Source organism: Saimiri boliviensis, chromosome 16 (genome assembly GCF_048565385.1).
Source record: "Saimiri boliviensis isolate mSaiBol1 chromosome 16, mSaiBol1.pri, whole genome shotgun sequence".
Lineage (NCBI taxonomy): Eukaryota > Metazoa > Chordata > Mammalia > Primates > Cebidae > Saimiri > Saimiri boliviensis.
The window spans coordinates 81,148,134-81,170,248 of NC_133464.1; the positions used below are offsets into that span (position 1 = coordinate 81,148,134).

General features: G+C 37.5%; 1 protein-coding gene across 4 annotated transcripts in view; it reads left to right on the top strand.

Moving 5' to 3' along the window:
• The window catches only part of LNX2 (ligand of numb-protein X 2), a 74,719-nt gene that overhangs the window by 2,560 nt on the left and 50,044 nt on the right, over positions 1 to 22,115 (top strand). Inside the window, exon 1 of one of the 4 annotated variants that reach the window (XM_074387912.1) lies at positions 676 to 21,531. The exons of 2 other annotated variants lie outside the window; for them this stretch is intronic. The gene's annotated coding sequence lies outside the window, so the exon portion shown is untranslated. Of the gene's footprint in view, positions 1 to 675; positions 21,532 to 22,115 lie in introns of those variants that run through there. One more of the 4 variants, XM_039473218.2, reaches the window with a different exon arrangement.

Consider the following 22,115-nt stretch of genomic DNA (forward strand, 5'->3'; position numbering starts at 1 on the left):
GATGACATTAATAAGCTAGTGGAATGTTGGAGGAGACAAGAAGGAGCAGGTAAAAACGATTAATGGTGGAGGTTCGGAAGGGAAGATAAGTTGAGTTTTGGATCAATCTAAGGAGATGCTAAATGGATGGTTGAGAGATCCATGATGCAGTTGTTGGTTAGTTGTGTCTCACAGGAGCTAGGAAAGAATAGAAAAAAAAAAAAAGAGTTAACAGAAAGCCTTCATGGATATGGTAAGCTTTATGGGAGATTCAGAGGAAGCGGAGGGTGAAGGAGTTCACAGTGGAGCAATGCCAGAAGTGTTGACATTGAATATTAGGCATTTCTATCCTTAAAATACATTTTGGCCACCATCAAAGAAAGGAGGACTCCAGGCCCTTATAATCTGGTTGGCTCTGGCCTTCTCCCTGTCTTCTTTCTCTTTTTTTCTGATTGCCACCCAAAAATTCAAATATTTTTAAATTTTATTATGAAGAACTATTTAACTTTCACCCCGTTATAGGGCCGTAGTTCATGGACCCATCGTCCGCTATCCAAGTGCATCAAGGTTTTTCAAAGATAATCATAGATCTCATTTCATAGGTTCTCTATTTAGAAAGCAGTGTTGGTTGAAAAAATACATATATATATATATATATATATATATATATATATATATATATATATATCTTGCATGTAGGATTGGAAGACTGGGGCAGACCTGCCAAAATTGATGCTGTTGGAAGGCCTGAGAGTTTTACAAAACACATACCCTTTAGCTCTCCTGGCATATGTTTCTTTTCCTCAGAAAGTATAAAACAGTAGGAAAATCTGTGGTTAATAAGTTATTTTGTTTGGTTGGATTCAGAAAAGGTGGCTGTTTTGTGTATTAGCCTACTGAGAAGTTATTAAGAGGAATTTTTTAACAAGCAAGTGCTCATAACACTACAAAAATAAATTGTCCTCAAGTTAGTATGCTTCTAAAGAACCAGGCGTTGTAGGTTCAGTCCTTTAGAATGCATGCTTCCTAGAGCTGGGATCCTATCTATTTTACTAACTGCAGAATGTGTAAGTACTTAAACAGTAAATATTAATATATTGTAAACCAAAAATAAAACTCCAAACTCTCTCCCCTTCCCAGCCATCTGAATGGACTTCCTCCTCAGCCAGGGGTCTTTTAAAATTTAACCCGAGAGACAGTTTCGGGCCATGATTGGGAAATGGGGGTTGGATACTACTCATTATACTCCTCTGACATTAACACAGACTTTAAGTCTGATAAGAAACATTTTACTACAACCTATTGTAGCCTACCTGAAGGCTTCCTCTGAAAGTAAGAACCTGGGTCTCCACAATTCTTTGTCTTAACCCAGGTATTCCTTTCTGTTGATCCCAGGTCTTTAGACAAACTCAACCAATTGTCAACCAGAAAATGTATAAATTTACCTATAGCTTGGAATGCCATCCCCCACTAACACCTGCGGTTGTCCCACCTTTCTGGACCAAACGAATCTAATTCTTAAAATTTTTTTGATTGATGTCTCATGCCTCCCTAAAATGTATAAAACCAAACTGCACCCCAACAACCTTAGGCATATGTTCTCAGGACCTCCGGAGATCTGTGTCACAGGCCGTGGTCACTCATATTTGGCTCAGAATAAATCTCTTCAAATATTTTACAGTTTGACTCCTTTTGTCGGCAGTATGTATAAATGAACAAATTGGATCCAAATTGGCTTTCATCTGGCTTGGCTCACAGACTTCTCCAAATCTTTGGCACAGTTGTTGGTCAGAGGGAAAGCAAAAAAGAATTGATCCAGTGAGGAAGCTTGAAGTGTTGCATGTTCTTATCGGAAGATAGAAGAACTGTAAGAGATTGATGGCTTATGATTCAACTATTTGATAGAGATATGGCTTTGTTCAGAAGTAAACTGACAATAGCCGCGTCGTAAATTTGTCTTCTCTTGGTTATTTGCAAAACTCCACTGCAGAGCCTCTAATGTCTTGATAAAGATAGCTGGAAAGATAGGAACAGAATTGTTGTGGAGGATAGGATGTAAGCATAGCTTATATGTTTAATCTTTCCAGCCTGGAGATTTAGGATTGATACTTTTGACAGTCACTTTCACTTAGTGGGTAAATTATGCAGGGAAAAATTATTTTTTCTCAAAAAATTAGGCTGAGTAGGAGAAATGAGGAATAGATACAAATGCAGAAAATAGGCAATAGGCAAGTAATATACTATAAAACAATCATTGTGTGTCTACTTTAAAAGCATATCACCTTCATATGTAAAACAAATGAGGGTTTCGTTTTTTTCTTGAAAAGTAATCTTAGAATTCTTTTAAATAACACATTGCTCTAAGGTATGCAATAGGGGCCAGTGTAAAAAGTATTGATAGCCAAGTTTTGATGACCTGTATGTTATATAACGTAAGTTGTATTTGGCTATAGTAAAGCTTCCGTAATCCTGGAAATATATATTTGGTCTTTATCCCTGTTTCCTGGCATACAACTCCCAAATTCCTTGGAATCTGCAGAGTGCTACATGTCTTTTTGTATGCTGATGAGTTGACTGAACGCAGCAACCCGTTGGTAGCTTCAAGATGGGCCCTGGTCACTGGAAAGGCTGGATTAGAGGGTTAGGACTGTCAGCCCCACCACCAACCCTCAGGGAGGTTAGAGGAGCTGAAGAGTAAGCTGATCATCAATGGCTAATGATTTAACCAACCATACCTACGTTATGAAGTCTTCATAAAAGGCCCAAGAGAACAGAGTTCAGAGAGCATCTGGATAGCTGGATAGCTGATCATGTGGAGGTTCCTGGAGGGTAGCATCCCCAGGGAGGGCATGGAAGCTCCACCCCATAGAGGAGTTGTTGCTAATCTGGTGTAGGCTGAGCATGTGGATACTCAAACTTATTAGTAACCATATGCTAAGAGGATGCATCTCTTCATCTGTATCCTTTCTGATATCTTTTACAATAAACTGGTAAACCTAAGTAAGTGTATTCCTGAGTTCTGTGAGCTGCTCTAGCAAATGAACCCAAAGAGGGGACATGGGAACCCCAAATTGAGGCCAGTCAGTCAGCATTTCCAGAGCCCTGCGTGACTGGTGTCTGGGAGAGGGGAGCAGTCTTAGAGACTGAGCTCTCAGCTTTGGGATCTGAGGATATCTCCAGGTAGACAGTGCCAGAATTGAATTGAATCAGAGGACACCCAGCTGGCATCCACTGCTTTGTGTATCGGGGTTGGGGGAAAACCCACATTTGGACATAGATGTATTCTGTGTTGATGACTGTTGAGTAAGAGAATAGAAATAACACTTTTGAGTGTATTTTTATTTCCTGTCAGTTTCCAAGGTTCTGTTAGCTATTTGCTTTATAGATAAAAGTAAGGTAAGTCTGGGAAATATTTATACCTGTCACACCCTCTTCTATTGGGATTTCAGCTGCTAATCGTAAAGACTTAATTGTTTATTAGAACCTTTATCATTTAGACTAATAAATAATTACTGAACACATAAATTGGAGACCTTTACTTAAGTCTTATTTCAGTATTGTGGCTTTTTCTTTTGTACCCGCCCAGTGGGTTCGTCTTGTTCATTGCCCAGAGATAGCCAATTTCTCAAGGCAGGGGAATTGCAATAGAGAAAGAATTTTACACACATAGACCTTGCTAAACAGAAGACTGGAATTTTATTATTACCTGTATCAGCCTACCTGAGCATTTGGGGGCTATTTTCAAAGGTAGTCTGGGGGAAGGGGTTGGAGAGGCTAGGTAATGGATGCTTGCTGCTAATTGGTTGGGGGCACAATCATAGGGGTGTGGGAAATGGTCCTCCTATGCTCTCAGTGGCTTCTGGGTGAGGCCACAGAAGTGGTCAGTGGGTCCAATAAAAAAAAACCTGAACAGGTATCTCGAAACGCCAATCTCAGGTTCTCCAGTATGTTATCTCCAGGACTCTTGCACGTTTTCTGCAGGAGTAATTGAGAAAGTTGATTATCCTGTGGCCTCTGGAACAGTGGCTGGCAATTGTTAATGTCTACACCTTAGCTGAATTCAGGCTCCTCTGTTGCCTAGTCTGGTGGGCCCTCATTAGCTTTACTTACAAAGACAGTTGAATTTTGGGGAAGGGCTGTTAACATTTAAACTATAAACTAAATGTCTCCCCAGATTAGCTTGGTTTAAGCCCAAGAATAATTAAAGTCAGCTTGAAAGCTAAAGGCAAGATGATTATTGGCTAAGATCTCCCTACTGCTATAACGTTTTCACTGATACAGTTTTTTGCAAAGTCAGTTTTCACTTCTCTGTGATTTTTAACATTTGAACTTTGACTTTCAGTTTAGTTGTATTTAACAAGTACCTAAGAAGTGCTGGACTTGGGTGGCACACACAAGATTGTCTCTGCCCTTGTAGAATTTAAAAATCTTTGACATTCAATCAAGGAGTTAATCATTTGCAGCCAGGTGACTGATGCCCTTAGCTCCTCAACCCTGGGTAACCTTTGCTTCCACGGTGTTTGTTTTTTTTTTTTTGGAGACAGAGTCTTGCTCTGTCACCCAGGTTAGAGTACAGCGGCATGATCTCAGCTCACTGCAGCCTCCACCTTCTGGGTTCAAGCAGTTCTCCTGCCTCAGCCTCCTGAGTAGCTGGGATTATAGGCGCCCACCACCACGCCTGGCTAATTTTTGTCTATTTAGTAGAGATGGGATTTCATAATGTTGGCCAGGCTGGTGTCGAACTCCTGACCTCAGGTGAACTGTCCGCCTTGGCATCCCTAAGTGCTGGGATTACAGGCATGAACCACCACGCCTGGCTTGCTTCCACTGTATTTTAGCATTCATTTGGCACCTTATTGTTTCCCTGTTTTCCATGTTAGAAATCTTAAACTTAACATATCCTGTAGTCTGACACTGAGGTTAGAATGCTGTGGTATCCTCATGGAGTTTACAATCTAGAGGAGATTCAAGATAATATTCTGGATCTATTGGGTTAAATAAAATATTAAAAATAATTCAACCAGGTATGGTGGCTCATGCCTGTAATCCCAGCACTTTGGGAGGCCAAGGCAGCAGAATCTCTTGAGCCTGGGATTTTGAGCCTAGCCTGGGCAACATGGTGAAATCTCTCTCTAAAAAATTAGCCAGGCGTGTTAGCATGTACGTGTGATCCCAGCTACTGAGGTGGCTGAGGTGGGAGGATCACCTGAGCCGAGGAGGTTGAGGCTGCAGTGAGCTGTGATTGTACCACTGCACTACAACCTGGGCAACAAGAATGAGATCCTGTCTCAAAATAGTAATTTGGCCAGGCGCAGTGGCTCACACCTGTAACCCCAGCACTTTGGGAGGCCAAGGTGGGTGGATCACCTGAGGACAGGAGTTCAAGAGCAGCCTGACCAACATGGTGAAACCCCCTCTCTACTAAAAATACAAAATTTAGCAGGGTGTGGTGGCAAGCGCCTGTGATCCCAGCTACCAGGGAGGCTGAGGCTGGAGAATCGTCTGAACCCGGGAGGTGGAGGTTGCAGTGAAACGAGATCACACCATTGCACTCCAGCCTGGGCTACAGAGCTAGACTCAGTCTCAAAAAACAAAGAAAGAAAATAATAATAATAATTCACTTGTTTCTTTTTATTTTTTAAACATAGCTACTGGTACATTGGAAATGACACGTGTGGCTCACGTTGTCTTTCTGTTGGATGGTGCTGGCTTACGGTATTGTCTGGGGTTATGAGAAGGGGAACTACCCTAGTCTTTGCAGAGTTGGGTATTGCTGAAGACTTCACTGAAGAAGTTGTCCTTAAACAGATTCCTGGCTGAATAGGTGTTACACAGGTAAACCCTCAGAGGAAGCAGTTGGAGGTGGATGGCCCTTTGAGGGAGGGGGAGGAGGTGGATGAGAGAGAGCTAGAACCTTCGCAGGGCCTGAGGCCAGGGAGGTAGGCCATGGGCTGATCATATGGGTCCTGTTAGACCCAGTGAGGGTTTTGTTCATCATCACTCATGATTTATTCCAAAACCTCATCATTACAAACCCTTTTATCCCACTCTACCTCTTCTATATAATCTGCAAATAATCTGGTTATTTCATGGAGGAAATGAGACGATCTGCTGTGATTTCTCTAGGACTTTGTCTGTCCCCTTCCGAACTTTACCTTCTTAACTCTCCGATCTGTTTTTCCACATGTGCCTGTTATCTCTTCAAGTCCCTTTCAGGAGAAGCTTCATTAATTAAGTCCCCTCTTTTTTATGTTTTGTTTTTTTTTTTTTTTTTTTGAGAAGGAGTTTCACTCGTTACCCAGGCTGGAGTGCAATGGCGCAATCTTGGCTCACCACAACCTCCGCTTCCTGGGTTCAGGCAATTCTCCTGCCTCAACCTCCCAAGTAGCTGGGATTACAGGCAGGCGCCACCATGTCCAGCTAATTTTTTGTATTTTTAGTAGAGATGGGGTTTCACCATATTGACCAGGATGGTCTCGATCTTTTGACCTCGTGATCCATCCGCCTCGGCCTCCCAAAGTGCTGGGATTACAGGTGTGAGCCACCGTGCCTGGCCTCTTTTTTATGTTTAATCTCTTCTTCCTGCTTTCTTTTTTTACAGCAGCCTATAAATATGCTCAATCTTTAACTTTATAAAATAAACACAGCTCCATTGACCTCACATTCCCCTCTAATTATTGTTCTTAAAGCATAACATTTTTAAAAATTCAATATTTTAAAGCAGTATGTTCAAAATATGTTAACATTTCATCAATATAAAATTACTAATGTGATTTGACATTCTTTTTTTCCATATTAAGTACTGAAATCTGATGAAATGGTTTCTACTTATAGTGTATCTCAGTTGAAATGCTGAATTTTCAGTGGTTGAAGTAAAATAAATCCAACCAAAGTAATGAATATTTAGCAGAATAATACTTTACGTTGCTTCAGCTTTTTCTCTTTATTGTGACAAACACGTAAAATTTACTGTCTTAATCATTTTTATGTGTACAGTGTTAAATATATTCACATTACAGTGTAACAGATCTCCAAAACTTTTTAATGTTGTGAAACTGAAGCTCCATACCCACTAAACAAATTCCCATTTCCTTCTCTCCCCAGCCCCTCCCTGATAACCACTCTTCCGGTTTCTAAGAATTTGAATACTTTAGATATCACACATATAAATGAAATCATACAGTACATGTCTTTTTTTGTGTAACTTGCTTATTTCACTTAGCATGATGACCTCAAGGTTCATCCATGTTGTAGCATGTGACAGAATTTCCTTCCTTTGTAAGGCTAAATAATAGTCCATTGTATACATCCACCACATTTCGTTTATCTTTCAGTGGACATTTGGGTTGCTTCTACCTCTTGGCTATTGTTGCTGCCATGAGCGTTGAGTGTACAAATGTCTCTTTGAGACTCTGCTTTGACTTCTTTTGGATGTGTACCCAGAAGTGGGATTGTTAGATCATATGGTAGTCAAACTTTTTGAGGAAACTTCATATCGTTTTTCATTGTGATTACGCTGTTTTACAATCTGACCAGCTGTGCAAAAGGATTCCTGTTTATCTACATGCTCTGTGTTCTTGCAGATACTTGTTCTTTTCTGTTTTAATAGTAGCCATATTAATGAATATGAGGTGATATCTTGTTGTGGTTTTGATTTGCATTTTTCTGGGGTTAGCAATGAACTTCTTACATGCTTGTTGGCCATTTCTGTATCATTTTTGGAGAAATGTCAATTCATATCCTTGACCCTTAAAATTTTTTTTTTTTTATTCTGATTGTTTTGTTGTTGAGATGTAGGAGTTCCTCACATATTCTGGATATTAACCCCTTATCAGATAGGATTTGCAAATATTTTCTTCTGTTCTTTTCATTCTGTTGATGTGTCCTTTGATGTGCAAAAGTTTTTAATTTTGATGTCATATCCAAGAAATCCTTGCCAAATCCAGTGTCATGAAGCTTTTCTCCTATGTTTTCTTCTAGGATTTTTATATTTTTAAGTTTTGCATTTAGGTTTTTAGTCCATTTTGAGGCAGTTTTTGTATATGGTGTAGGATAAGCATTTAAACAAAATATTTTAAACATATTGCTGAGTCCTTGCTTATAGCAAAGAGAGGGAAAGATCTGAAATACATGGAATAGTTTTAAATTGGGGAATTGATATCAGTTATTGGGCTAGAATACAGTTCTCAACTGCTTCATAGCATATCCTAGTGTGAATTTCTCTGCTCTTTTTATTTCTTATAGTTGCGAGATGCCAATCTGGAAACAGTCGATAGTCTGGGGAAAGCAGACCATTATGTTTAAATTGTTCATTTATAATATGACATTCTTTGTCTTCAAAAAGAATCTCTCTGGGCCCAGCATGGTGGCTAATGCCTGTAATCCCAGCACTTTGGGAGGCCAAGGCGGGCAGATCACCTGAGGTCAGGAGTTCAAGACCAGCCTGGTCAACATGACAACCCCATTACAAAAATTAGCTGGGCGTGGTGGTACGTGTCTGTAATCTCAGCTACTCGGGAGGCCGAGGCAGGAGAATTACTTGAACCTCGGAGGCAGAGGTTGCAGTGAGCCAAGATCATGCCACCGAACTCCAGCCTTGGTGACAGAGCAAGACTCTGTCCCCCACACCAAAAAAAAAAAAAAAAAAAAAACCCTAAAATAAATTGCTTTGCAAGTATGGTAGGATTTTTGGAAGGATATCTTTGAACAATAAAGCTTAATGTTCTTAAAAGTAATATTTTAAGTTTAATTTAAAAATTAGCAATACCTCAATTTTAAAGAATGTTTTTCTATTTGGTAACCCTTGGAGATTAAGCAGCACATCTGTTCGATTTACCTTATTTCATACATTGTGAACTACATGAAGATATAAGGGATACATGTGATTTTCGTTTTTAAAATCACACTGTGTATGTTTTAAATTAATACGTGCTTAATGTAGAAAATGCAGGAAATCATAAACTATGCAGAGAATAAATATTACTTATAATCCCACCATTTATCATTCTTTTAAAATAATTTTTTTCAACAAATATTTGATGCCTATACTATGCTGTGTACCATTCTAGAGATTTGGGATAGAAAAGTGAATTATGGAAGTTCTTGTTCTCAGAAATCTATTCTAGTTAGATTATAATTTCAGTACAGTTACTCTACTTTGATAAAAAAATATATTTAGATGATAAAAGCATACAGTTTTGTGACAAGGCAAAATAAAAATTTATTAGAAGTTATGAGTAAAGAATAGTTTCAAGCAAAAGTAAATTTCAGCGTTTTCATGACTGTGCAGGTCCCAAGTTAGCTGAGTACATATATGTCTTATTTTCCTACTAGGTGTTTATGGAATGCCTGTTATGTGCCAGGCACTGTTCTCCATGGTGAGACTATAGCAGTGAGCAAGATGGGTGGGATCTCCATTCTCATAAAGTTAACATGCTGGAGGGCAGGAAGACAAACAACAGTAAATAGGTAAGCAATTAATGAAAAGGATAATGACAGATACCAGGGGGAAAATTAGATGCTACATTAGATCTTAATGGTCTGTTATGCTGGTTACTAGAATCTGCAGCTGGTCTCCAGATTTCCTTTTAGCTATTTGTCTCTTCACCAGGGAAACTTAAATAGTACTGCCCAAAGAAATTGAACAGTGTTATCTTTGCTTCCTGCCCTTTTGTACCCTTTCCTGGAGGTTTTCCAGTCAGTGAAATGGTTAAATAGCGAAAGCTGGAAATAATTAAGAGTCAAAACAAGGCATATACAAAATTATTTCTCAGATAAGTTGGACTTTCAGGAAGCTGGGAGTTTGTTGAGTTTTTACACACTTGAGTTTATACCTTTCAGTATTTCAACAGTACTTTATGTTCGTATGTTCTGAATTAAGAAAAACAAGACCCTGACTAGGCACGGTGGCTACCACCTGTAATCCCAGCACTTTGGGAGGCCAAGGTGGGCAGATCACGAGGTCAAGAGATCGAGACCATCCTGGCCAACATGGTGAAACCCCATCTCTACTAAAAATACAAAAATTAACTGGGCTTGGTGACGTGCACCTGTAGTCACAGCTACTTGGGAGGCTGAGGCAGGAGAATCACTTGAACCTGGGAGGCCAAGGTTGCAGTGAGCTGAGATCTCACCAGTGCACTCCAGCCTGGCGATAGAGCGAGACTCAGTCTCAAAAACAGAAAAAGAAAAGAAAAAAGCCCTGCCAGTTATTAGGAGATGGAAAAAGAGAAAATAATTTTATCACTCTGTGGAATTTGCAGTTTTATTTTGAAGTTTTTCACATCTCCTTTAAAAATTATCATCTATGTCAACTTATAAAGAACTCTTAGTTTGAGCTTATTAGACAGTCTTTACAATTGTGTAAGACTTTAGTGCCCTGCTTCCTTTGGTACGTAAGAATTTGGAGTGTACCCATGACTCATCAATTGATGTTGTGTTGTGTTTTTAGAAACTAGGAATGCCATAGTAGATTTCCCTTAAGTAGCAGTAGAGGAAGTAAATACAAGAAAACACCAATTTGTCTGTTTCTGTGCTGGTGTGATTACAGCTGAATATTAAATTGATTCTTAAAAATGAATTATAACACTGGACATTTCAAAAAGCTTGAATAGAATATATATAAACTGTCTTGCAAAAAAAATTCTTAAATGTAACAATATCTTACATTTCTCTCATTTTTATGATAGGAAATAACTTTGCAGCTAAATATGAGACTTAATATTTAGGTTTGTGTTTTAGTTATTTACTTTTGAAACAGAAGTGAAGCAGTAAGAAAAAAGCATTATCTAGGCATGCAACTTCAGTTGTAGTGCTCCATAAAATTGTTATTTTTGATATGAAGATCTTGATTGTGTACTTTTTAATTTTTAATCATGTATGTAAGGACCAAGCTAATTTCTACTTTCTTTCTTTTTGTGCATGCTCCCTTGCTCCTGCCATAAATGTACTTCCATACACAGGAAAGTGTATCTGTTCAGAAAGATACTTCATGAAAAACAGGCCTGAGGTGAGCTCTTCACCCCAGCTGCCTGGTTCACCTAGAGTTGACTGCTATTAGGTTTTTGTATATCTTTCCAGGCACATTTTGTGTGTATAAACCCATGTGTGTATCTATATATTAATACATAGATATTTAAAAACTCATACTGTTCTGTATCATGATTTAAAATAGTGCAAAATTTGTTATACTTTGCAAATTTTTTTGGAAATTTAACTTGGTCACCTTTTGTTTGCTGATCCCACCTTAATGATGTTACCTTAAGGAAAGTGTTTATCTCTTGAAAGACATGTGGACATTATTATACAGAGGTTTTCTTTGTTGGATATGATTATGGGCAAAATGATTATTTGAGCCTTTTTTTGAGCTTTTTTTTTTTTTTTGTCTTTTGAGCTATAAATCATGACCCTGTTGCTTAATCCTTTTTCAAGAGAATGCTGAACACAATAAAAATTAATTTGGGCATCTTCATCGTAACTTAAAATAGGATATTTACTAAGTGGCTTTGGTGTAGCAAATGTAGCACAACCATGGACTAAAACCTATTTGATATACCGATTCTGCTTAAAAGCTTAGTTATTAGGGAATTTTATAGTACAAATTGTGCTCAATTAAAAATTATTTGTTTAACACATCTGTTTGCTTATTGGAAAGATCTTTGTGCATTTTACAGTGTTCATCAAGTCTGCAGATCGTCCCTTTACAGTTTTAATGTTTGTAGTGGACACTCTTAGGTTAGCTTTCATTTTGGGGATCGTCAGGTGCATCCATCTTGTTCTTCTAAAAAGCGCTGTAGGAAGGTGGTCTTTTCTTTCAGTTCAATTAGAATATGATGTTAGATCTAGAGGGGAAAAAAGGTAAATTGTTTTCAGTAATTAATGAGTATGGCCATAGAAGGTTTTAATATTTTCAGTGTTACATTGCTTTTCTTTCTGTTGTGAAATTTAAGTGGACAGAATTTTGCAACTGCCAATATTAATCATTATAATGACTGCCATATGTATGACTGCTCTGTGGCTCTCTCTGAGTTAGGAACTTTAAGTTTCATTCAGTAGTTAATTGTCATAGTAATCCTGTAAGGTTGATATTTTGCATTTAAGGACTGGAGCGCAGAAACTTTCAGAGGTAATACACAATTTGGACAAGATAATATGATTACATATGATTGGAAACCAGACTTTGATCTAAAAGCTGTCTTACTCTTTACTAGGGTTATATGAAAAGTTACAGTTTTGGTAGAATCATGATTGTTTTCTTTCTTCTTGCTCAAAAGGACTTTAAAGATCATTTTAGTTTAACCTACATAGCTGGCCAATGAAGAGATAGGTTCCAAGTGTAAATGGCCACAGTCATGTTCTTAGACTCATAATGAGATAATTTTTCAATAGAACCTCAGAGGAATTATTTTGTTTTAATGCAGTTGAATGATTTTATAGAAACCATGGTTTCTTTTCTTTTCTTTTTTTTTTTTTTTGAGACAGTTTCACTCTGTTGCTCAGCCTGGAGTGCAGTGGCACAATCTTGTCTCACTGCTACCTCCCCCTCCTGGGTTCAAGTGATTCTCTTGCCTCAGTCTCCCGAGTAGCTGGGATTACAGGCGCACACTACCACACCCAGCTAATTTTTGTATTTTAGTAGAGACAGGGTTTCACCATGTTGGCCAGGCTGGTCTCAAACTCCTGACCTCGTGATCTGCCTGCCTTGGCCTCCCAAAGTGCTACAGGCATGAGCCACTATACCTAGCCCATGGTTTCAGTTTTAAAGGCTGAGAGGGAAAAACCTGTTGCTTGCATTATCTATCTGTGTCCACCTGTCCCTCTGTCAGCCTGTCTGCTATTCATCTCTCTATTAAACCCAGAGAAAGGAATAGTTACATTCTTTATATACTGCTTCAACTTCTCTGAGGTTTAATTTTGGTTACTGGTCTTCAAGCTTACGTAGTGAAATGTTTAGAAGGGTAAGGGTGTTAAAGAGTAATTGCAGAGACTGGGCCCGGAAAAAGCATATAATTATCCTGACTTTTTTAATAGTCTATCAGCAAGAACTGATTTTATTAAACCCTTCTTGTGATGATACTTATTTAGTGAGATGTTTACCTGCATGATTCTGTGTATTCATTTCATATGGTGTTTTCTTCAGAAAAAGTTTGTTTTTTCCCCCACTAAAATTCAGTAGGTCAGCATTAAAAGATAGGGGAAGAAAAAATAAATAGGAATAATTTAATAATAATACAATTCAATAGGAAATGGTGATTTAGAAAGAAGCATAAGAAAAGGGATTGCAAAAAAAAAAAAAAGACTAACATCTTTGTTTCAACCCTTTGAGCCATAGATTTCTTTCTTTTTTAATTTGGAATAGTAGAATTTTTTATGTTTTACATTATAAAATAATTATGTGGTAGAATATTTGGTAATAGATCGTTGTAGAAAATCTGGACAACAGACAACAGTAAGAAAAAAGTATAATCTCTTCTCCCAAATACATGTCATATCTCCATAATTTGGAGATATCTTGCTCCCATTCCTAGTTGTTGGACACTCTTCCATTCTGTAGTGAAACTTATGATGGGTGAAATTTGTGATGCTCTTTGGAGTGTCAAAGGACTTCCACTCATCCCTCCTTATTCTTATTCTTTACCCTCTCTTCGATCACCCATAATGTGCTCGATAGCTGAGGAGCCATTTGCACGGAGTGCACTGCTGACTCTGTCCAGTGTGTGGATCTGCTGGCCATTCCTGTTCTCCTCATCTGAGAGGTTACCACAGAATAGCATGGAGAGAGTATGTGTTCATTTTATACTGTGATTTTTTTTAAACATACTTTTTAAGTAAGGAAAACGTTTCAGAAAAACAGCAAAACAAATTGTTGCATTGCAGAGTGGTATGAATAAGATGGGTATGTGTTAAAATGGCAGTTGGATATCTTTTTGGTGGAGGGAATATGTAATAGTCATTTTTTCACCAATTCGAAATTTGTCATTGTAAGGTACATGACATTAAGGTAGTTGGGAAGCATTTCTTAAAACTTTGTGGCCCATTGTTGACATTTGTGTAGAAGAAAAGTCAACAATAAATATGTAGAGATTGGCTGCCCCTTGACAGGTAAGACACTGCATAAAAAACAGTATCTGGCGATGAAATTGCTTATCTATTCAGACACCGCTATGGCTTCCCTAAGCGGCTGTTGTTAGTATTTCTTTGTCATCAGCAGATGTCTCTTTACTGATTTGGACTGTCACCTGCTGAGTTCTATAATGGTATTGATTACATAAGCATATTTTATTGAAAAATGTCATAATATATCCAAGAGCGATTTGCTTGTTTTTGGACAGTTGTGCTGCTTTTACAAGCCAATTCAGAATGTGCAATTGTACCAAGGTGTATTGTTTTTATTTTAAGGAGTGGCATCAGATACTATTCTTGGTGCCCCAGAACTTAATTAAAGGACATAGTTTCAAGATGGAATTATGTTAGAAAAGGTGACTAAATCTTTTAGTATAGCAAATGAGAATTAGATTTTAAAGAGAGACATTGACAGTGTTCTTTTTTAACAAATATCTTTCAATTTATATTATTGATCTAAATTGTATGTATGTATGGCTCTAAATTGAACCATAAATTGTTGATATTATTAAGTAGTAAGAGCTAGAAAGAAAAGTTAGTATTTTGTTACCAGTTTCCTAAGCAACAGTGCTAATATTTGACAGCATAATTATTTCATGAGACACTGAATGAAAGTGTAGTTTAAATCATGTGATTTCTTGAAAGTAGAAAAAAGTTTACCTAAAAGTTATATATAAAATCTATAAGATTGTAATTTTTCTTAATATTGCCCTATATCTTATGTACCTCAGTTGTTTTTGTGCTGTATCTTACAAATAGATTCAACTCAAAAGTAATTAAAATGTTAGTTGATCACAAGTAACACAATGGCTAAAATTAGAAAGACTGACAGCATTAAATGCTGACAAAGTCTATGGAGCAACCAAAGCTTATACATTCTTGTTAGGGAAGTCAGATGGTACAACCACTTTGGGAAAGGTATGGTGGTTACTTGTAAAACTAAGTGTCTGTTTTCACTGGGACTCAACCCTTCTCTTAGGTGTTTACCCAAGAGAAATGAAAACATACGTACATAGAAGTTCTTGTTGGTAATCACCCAAAACTGGGAACAGCCTACTTGTCCATCACTAAGGGACATGATACAGTGAGATACGGCCAAGTAATGGAAAGAAACAGATTACTAATGTATACCACAGCATAGGTGTATCTCAAAAACATGCTAAGAGAATCTGTACCCAAAAGAGTACATACTCTATGATCCCATTTAGGTGATACTCTAGGATAGTCAAAACTAATTTATGATGGACAGAATATCAGACCAGGGGTTTCCTCTAGAGGTAATGGGGTTTGAGATTGGCTGAGAAGAACATTAACAAAACCTGGAATGATGATTCTATTCTGTATCTTACTAGGGATTTGCGTTCCATAGTTGTAGTATCTATCAAAAGCTTAATTAATGTACCTTTAAGATTTGTGCATTTTACTTGGTGTGGTGGTACATACCTGTAATCCTGGCTACTTGGGAGACTGAGGTGGGATGATTGCTTGAGTCCATAACTTCAAGACCAGCCTGGGCAACATGGCAAAATGCAGTCTTTAAAAAAAAAAAAAAAAAAATTGCAATTACTTGTTTTTGTATTTAAATTCTACCTCAAAAGCCAAATGTAAACAAATAGGGAACTTGAGTTGGTATGCATACTGTCATATTTAGAGAGAAGTGTACTGACTTACACAATTTACTTTGAAGAGCATGAAGTGATAAAACAAGGACGGATGAGGAGTTATGTGACAAAATACATACAGTTAAATCTTCATGGTAGACTTGTAAAATACAAGTGTTTACTCTGAAAATGTTGAACTTTTCAGTGTATTTGAAAATGTTCATAGTAAATTGTTGGGAAAGCCAGGTGTAATGGTTCACGCCTGTGATCCCAGCCACTTTGGGAGGCTGAGGTGGGAGGACTGCTTGAGCCCAGAGGTTCAAGACTTCAGTGAGCTGTGATTATGCCACTCCACTCCATCCTGGATGACAGAACTGAGTTTGTGTCTCTAAAAATAAATAAAAATTTTAAAATTTTTTTTGGGAAAATAATAATTGATAATAGAACTTTTCATTGTCTGTTCGTGCATGATGTATTCTTTTACAAAGTTTATTTTGTTCCTCTTTGCTTCAGTGATATTTATCTATGAGCTTGTGGCTGAGAATTTTTGAGAACTTAACTATACTGTTAATTATACCAAATCATAGCCTTATTGGAGGAGTCAAAATTTAGAGAAGTATCATTCCAGTTTATTAATGTAATGTTCTTTCTTTGGGGATGTTATCAGTTTTCTCAGCAATGTCTGCAGATAGAGTGTTATAAATCATGTGGCTTCTGTGGAATTGCATCACATGTTGCTTATATAGTGCCTTTTTTCTTTTTTCTTTAATGATGGGGAAGAGGGAGAGAACAGTAAACATTTCTTAATTTCAGGTACTGCTGAATGTGGACTTTGGAATTAGATAGACCGGAGTTTGAATCCCATCCCAATCACTGATAGCCTAGTTGTTTTTAACCCCTTGTATCCCCATTTTCTTCATCCATAAAATGGTAATGATGATGGTGACTACTTCATAGGTTTTGTTGGAAAGGTTAAATGAAATACTGCTTGCAAAGAAATTAGTACAGTATCCAGCGTGTAATAATAGTAAGTAAATTGAGCTATGAAGAAATAATTAAATCACTGGAAATGGACTTTTTAAGACTCTTCCAGGTTGTTTATCAAGCGAAACAATCAAGTAATATGCTTAAAGGAAGATAAGGCATCCATCGGGCTTAATCAGTGTTAAGCCACTTTATTTAGTCTGTGTGATTCTGAGGAAGTTGACTTGATGCCTTGTTGCAGAAGTGACCCAGGTCTGGCTCATTAAAGCATCACATGTCCCTAGTTACTGTGATTGTTCAGTGTAGGTACGTGACCAAGCCAACCATTCGAAATAGGAAGATGTAATTCTGGGGCATTTGTTGGCAATATTATGGAAGCAAAACAAGGAGTCTGCCCCTAAAACTGCTGGTAACTAGCTGCCACATGAAGCCTGAGAATGAACCCAATTCAGAGGAAGCAGAGTTGGGAGAAAGCCCCGAGTTAGTCACACCTTTATCTTATTTTATACTTAAGCCAGTGTCTGTAAGGTTTTACACCATTTGCAGCTGAAGGAATTCTACACACAGTTGCTTACACAATATATTATATATTAGTGTTTCTTACCGATTTCTTTACTAATTCTACAGTTATATTTCTGTATTATATATACTTTGCTTGTATAGTGATTAATCTACTGATTAGATTTTATGTTCTTTGAGGAAGCAACTTACTCCTGATACTCATGCTTTTCATCCCCATTGGAATATCTGTACCCGTGTTGTCCAATACAAGACACTAGCCTTATGATGACATTGGGTTTGAAATGTGGCTAGTCCCAATTGAACTGTGATTTAAAAAAAAAGTATAAAATGTACAGTGGATTTCAAAAACCTAATATGACAAAAGAATGTGAGATTTCTTGATCATTTTGTGTCATTGGCTAATAAATGTCTTTGTACTAGACTAAGCTCTATGAGCTCTCCAAAGTAACCCTATCCCCCAGCGCAGTGTCTGGCATGCAGCAGATAACCAACACATATTTGTTGAATGAATCATGAATTTTCTGGTACCTAGCGGATGTGCCTGTTAGTTATGTGCCATGCTGGTTAACTGATAGGGAAGAACAAGATAAAGTGTTTTTTAAAAATGTATTTTGCTTTACTCTTAGGTTTTCTTCAGCTAGGCTGTTTCCATGGAAACAGCAACCCAAAGATTTTTTAGGATTGGTGTAATGCCTTTGGGTGATATTTGCTGCTATTGTTGACCAAGACCCACAAGTTTAAGTATTAGATGAATGTTTCTTGAGTTTGAGATCCAAAATGTGAAAGTTTGATTCTGATCTAATTTAGTAAAAGTTGCTAAATATTTCCTTTTTTTTTTTTTTTTTTTTTTTTTTTGAGATGTCTTGTGCTGTTGTCCAGGCTGGAGTGCATTGGTGTGATCTTGGCTCACTGCAACTTCTGGTTCTCGGTTCAAGTGATTCTTCTCCCTCAGTGTCCTGAGTAGCTGGGATCACAGGCACGCGTCACCATGCTTGGCTAATTTTTGTATTTTTAGTAGAGATGGGGTTTCACCATGTTGGCCAGGCTGGTCTCGAACTCTTGACCTCGTGATCCACCCACCTCAGCCTCCCAAAGTGCTGTGATTACGGGTGTGAGCCATCGTGCCTGGCCCAATATTTGCCTTTTGGGGGTGCCTTTGAAGTTCTTTCCTTCCTTTAAAATAATTTGCAGGAGAGTAAAAGAGTTGCCAAAGTACAGGTGCTGTTCTGTTCCTACAAGATACCTTTGTTGTTGTTTGTTTTACTTTATATTGTCTATTCCTAACTTACTTTCTAATGATAGCTTTGTAAATATGGATTACTAATTGACCTTTACCTGGTTAGAACGTAAGTATATTGTAAATTCGTGTGAATTCACTTATATAAGTGTAATTTGTAAGTGTAAATTCACTTATATAAGTGAATTTCTTTTACTAGAATCATGAGTTCGGATTGCAATGAGGATGCTAGTCGATAAGGATAGAGGCAGTTATATCCAGAATTGTTCATATTATCTAGAGCCATTGGCAAGAAAAACCAAGTGGGATTCCAGATCTTGAGGCACTAATTTACGAAGTTATGGTCAGTGGCCTTAGAGGACAGTGTTGTTCAAATGAGGAAACAAAGGCTCCTTTTGGTATCTGTGTCTTAAAGCCCTAGGAGGAAAGCTTTAAGCTTGGTTAAAACATTTCTGTATAGACGCTCCCCTCCCCTTTTTTTTTTTTGAGATGGAGTGTGGCACCGTTGCCCAGGCTGTAGTGCAGTGGTGCAATCTTGGCTTACTGCAGTCTCCACCTGCTGGGTTCAAGCAATTCTCTTGCCTCAGCCTCCTGAGTAGCTGGGACTACAGGCATGTGCCACCATGCCCAGCTAATTTGGTATTTTTAGTAGAGACAGGTTTCACCATATTAGTCAGGCTGGTCTCGAACTCCTGACTTCAAGTGATACACCCGCCTGGACCTCCCAAAGTGCTGGGATTAGCCAGGCGTGAGCCACCGTGCCGGGCCTGCATAGACCCTTTTATGTACAAAGGTTGCATTCAGAGCATTGCACAAATTTTGTGCCCCATGACAAACGTAAGTGAATGTGTTCCAAGAAGCTTTGAGCAAGATTGATAAGCAACTCAAAATTTGAGATGCTACTCAGTTTCGTTCAAATTGATGTTCATTCAAATTGATTTTGATATCTGAACACAGAAGCACATAATTATTTGAATTTTGTGGATATAAAAAATAGTATAAATTTTGAAGCCTCCATTTTATTACAGTAAAAATTAAAAATGAAAATACGAAATTGTGGAAAATTTTTTGTGAGACTGAAAAATGAGGTCCATCTAGCATTTTAGCCCTCATATAGATGGCAATATATGTTTTCTTCTGAAAAGTAGCCTCCCTGATGTTAACAATAGAGGGTAACTTACTCTTGGATCTATCATTCACTTGTTTATGTAAACATATGTGTATATATGTACATGTGTGTGTATGGTATATACTGTATACTTACAGGTATGTGTATATTTTGGTTGGTGCAGCCTAATCATATTTATTATACTTTAAGTACTAAGTACAGCATATACTCTAAAAATTATAGCTCTGGAGTCAGACTGCCTGATTTGAATCATGTTGTCATGCCTTCTAGCTTTGGGTCTTGGGTATTACTTACTCTCAGTTTCCTTATGGAGGAATGTGAGAATAGTATCCAACTCAGTGTTATCATGAGGATTAAATCTGTTAATTCTCCATCTCAGTGGGTACTATGCCTGTTACATAGTAAGTTCTAAATAAATGTTAGCGGTTATAATTCCCTCTCCAAATCTATTTCTTTTACATGTCAAAATTGACCCCATGGGTTAATCCTTGTTTAATTTGTGTATGATTTTGTGACATCAGTCTCATCCCTTTTTGTTTAATAACAAAAATCCTAATATTCTTTGTCCTGTGTTCTTGTTTTTTCACTTCTAATTTTAGTGGCCTACGTCTCAACCTTTTTCTAGCTGCATGATTTTTTTTTTTTTTAGGTAAGGTAATTGAACTTTGATATTCCAGCCAGATGTGGGCTATAGGTGTTTATCATGTCTGTTTTTTTTTTTTTTTTTTTTTTTTAAACAGGGCTGAGACCCTGACCCTCCTACCCCTAAGTGAGGTGCTGGAGTGAGCTGGAAGAAGCTTTGTAGATTGTTTAGCACAATGCCCCAGTTTTTCAAAGCAGAAGGGTAGGGCCTGAGGCTGCAAATCCTCATAATGATGGACATTTGTTGTAAATTGAAATACATTTTATTTCTCAACAGAGTACAATTTGTAGAGTAAAATAGTAAATGGATTATTAAATTTTGCCTTTTTTGAGATACCAGGAAATTCTTGTATTTATGAGAAACAACTTTTGTAGGGAATATAGGTATATTTTGACAGGAAATATGAAGAAAGTTCCCTTATAATTCTCTTTTCTTGGATATGTCTATGCTGGTTATAGTAGCCTAATACCTTTTCTTACCCTCTTATTTCTCTATTTTAAAATTTTTATATCCTAAAATTTGCTCAAATCCATTCCCCCTTTGACTGTTCATAGTCATTACCTTAGTTCAAGCTCTCATTACCTGTCATCTTGGCCTTTGCAGTAACTTTCTGTTTTACCTTCCTTCATCATTGCGGTAACTCCAATGCCGGAGTTACCTACCCAGACACATGGATCTAGTCACATCATTTCTTGACTCAGGAACCCTTGCTTTCTCTCTGTATGTCAGACCCTCTTTTCTGTCCATCCACCCCCTCACATGCATATATCCACACAGAGTGCATCAACTATTTCTGAACTATCAATTTTTAAAGCTGTTGTTCCTTGTTCCCCATAACTGTCCATTGAGAGTCCTCCTATTTTTTCTGAGCCAGTGTACTTCTTCAAGAAACTTTTCCAAATTATTGCAGTAGAAATTACTGTTTTCCCACTATACTTGCATAATACTTTGTTTCTTTTATTCCACTTGACCCAGATATCCTTATATTGGATGTCTGCCTCTCCTGTGTGTCATAGCAGGACTTAAAAACTGCTGTCTTTCTCAAAGTATTGGCCTGATTGAGTGCCATTTGTATTGTGAAATTAGGAAGACATGGTTTCAGTGAAGTTGGCCATCCACAAAAGGACAGACTGATTTCTGAAAAGCATAGGCCTTAGAGGTTTTTTCCTCTAGTAATAATCTAATGCTAAAGAAGTTTATGATTGAGACTAGAGAAAACAAGGAGGCTAAAAGAAGCCTTATTTTTTTTAGGGGAAAATGCCTACTTAGGAGCAAAAGGCAACAGAGAAGCACTCTCTATTAGACACGTATGCAGGTAGGTTAAACTTTACTTGGAGACAACTATCTGTATGTTATGACATTGGGCGTATACTGAGAAAGCCCCTTTGTTAAGTTGACTGTATTCAAATATATTTCCTTGGCAGTGTCTTAAAGAGTCATTCCTTTAATGTTTAGCTTCGTCTTTTGTCATGGACAAATGTCCTTAGACAAAGGTAGTATATTTTCATAAATCATATGCAGTTCATTTTATTGAGATTTTCTTACAGATTTTTGTGAAACATTTTGTTTGGAAAAGGTGGGTAAGTGTAGAGAATATAATATTGAAACAGAGGAAGGGAAGAATGAAGAAAAAGAGAAAAAGTTAAGAAAATAAAATTTGCGAAATGGAATTGGTCTAGGGCTGACCGTATGTGTATGTTTACATATGGGATCCTTTTCTGTTCACTATCTTTTCTGTTAGGATTCGTTTTAGAAATAACAGTGACTTGGCTTTTTTAAAAACAAAGTTTATAATGATAAACGATGACTCTGTAAACAATTACGATTTAATACTTTATATTTGTTTACATCTCACTCAACTGAGAATGGTGTCGTGTACAGTTTGTATAAGTTTTGATG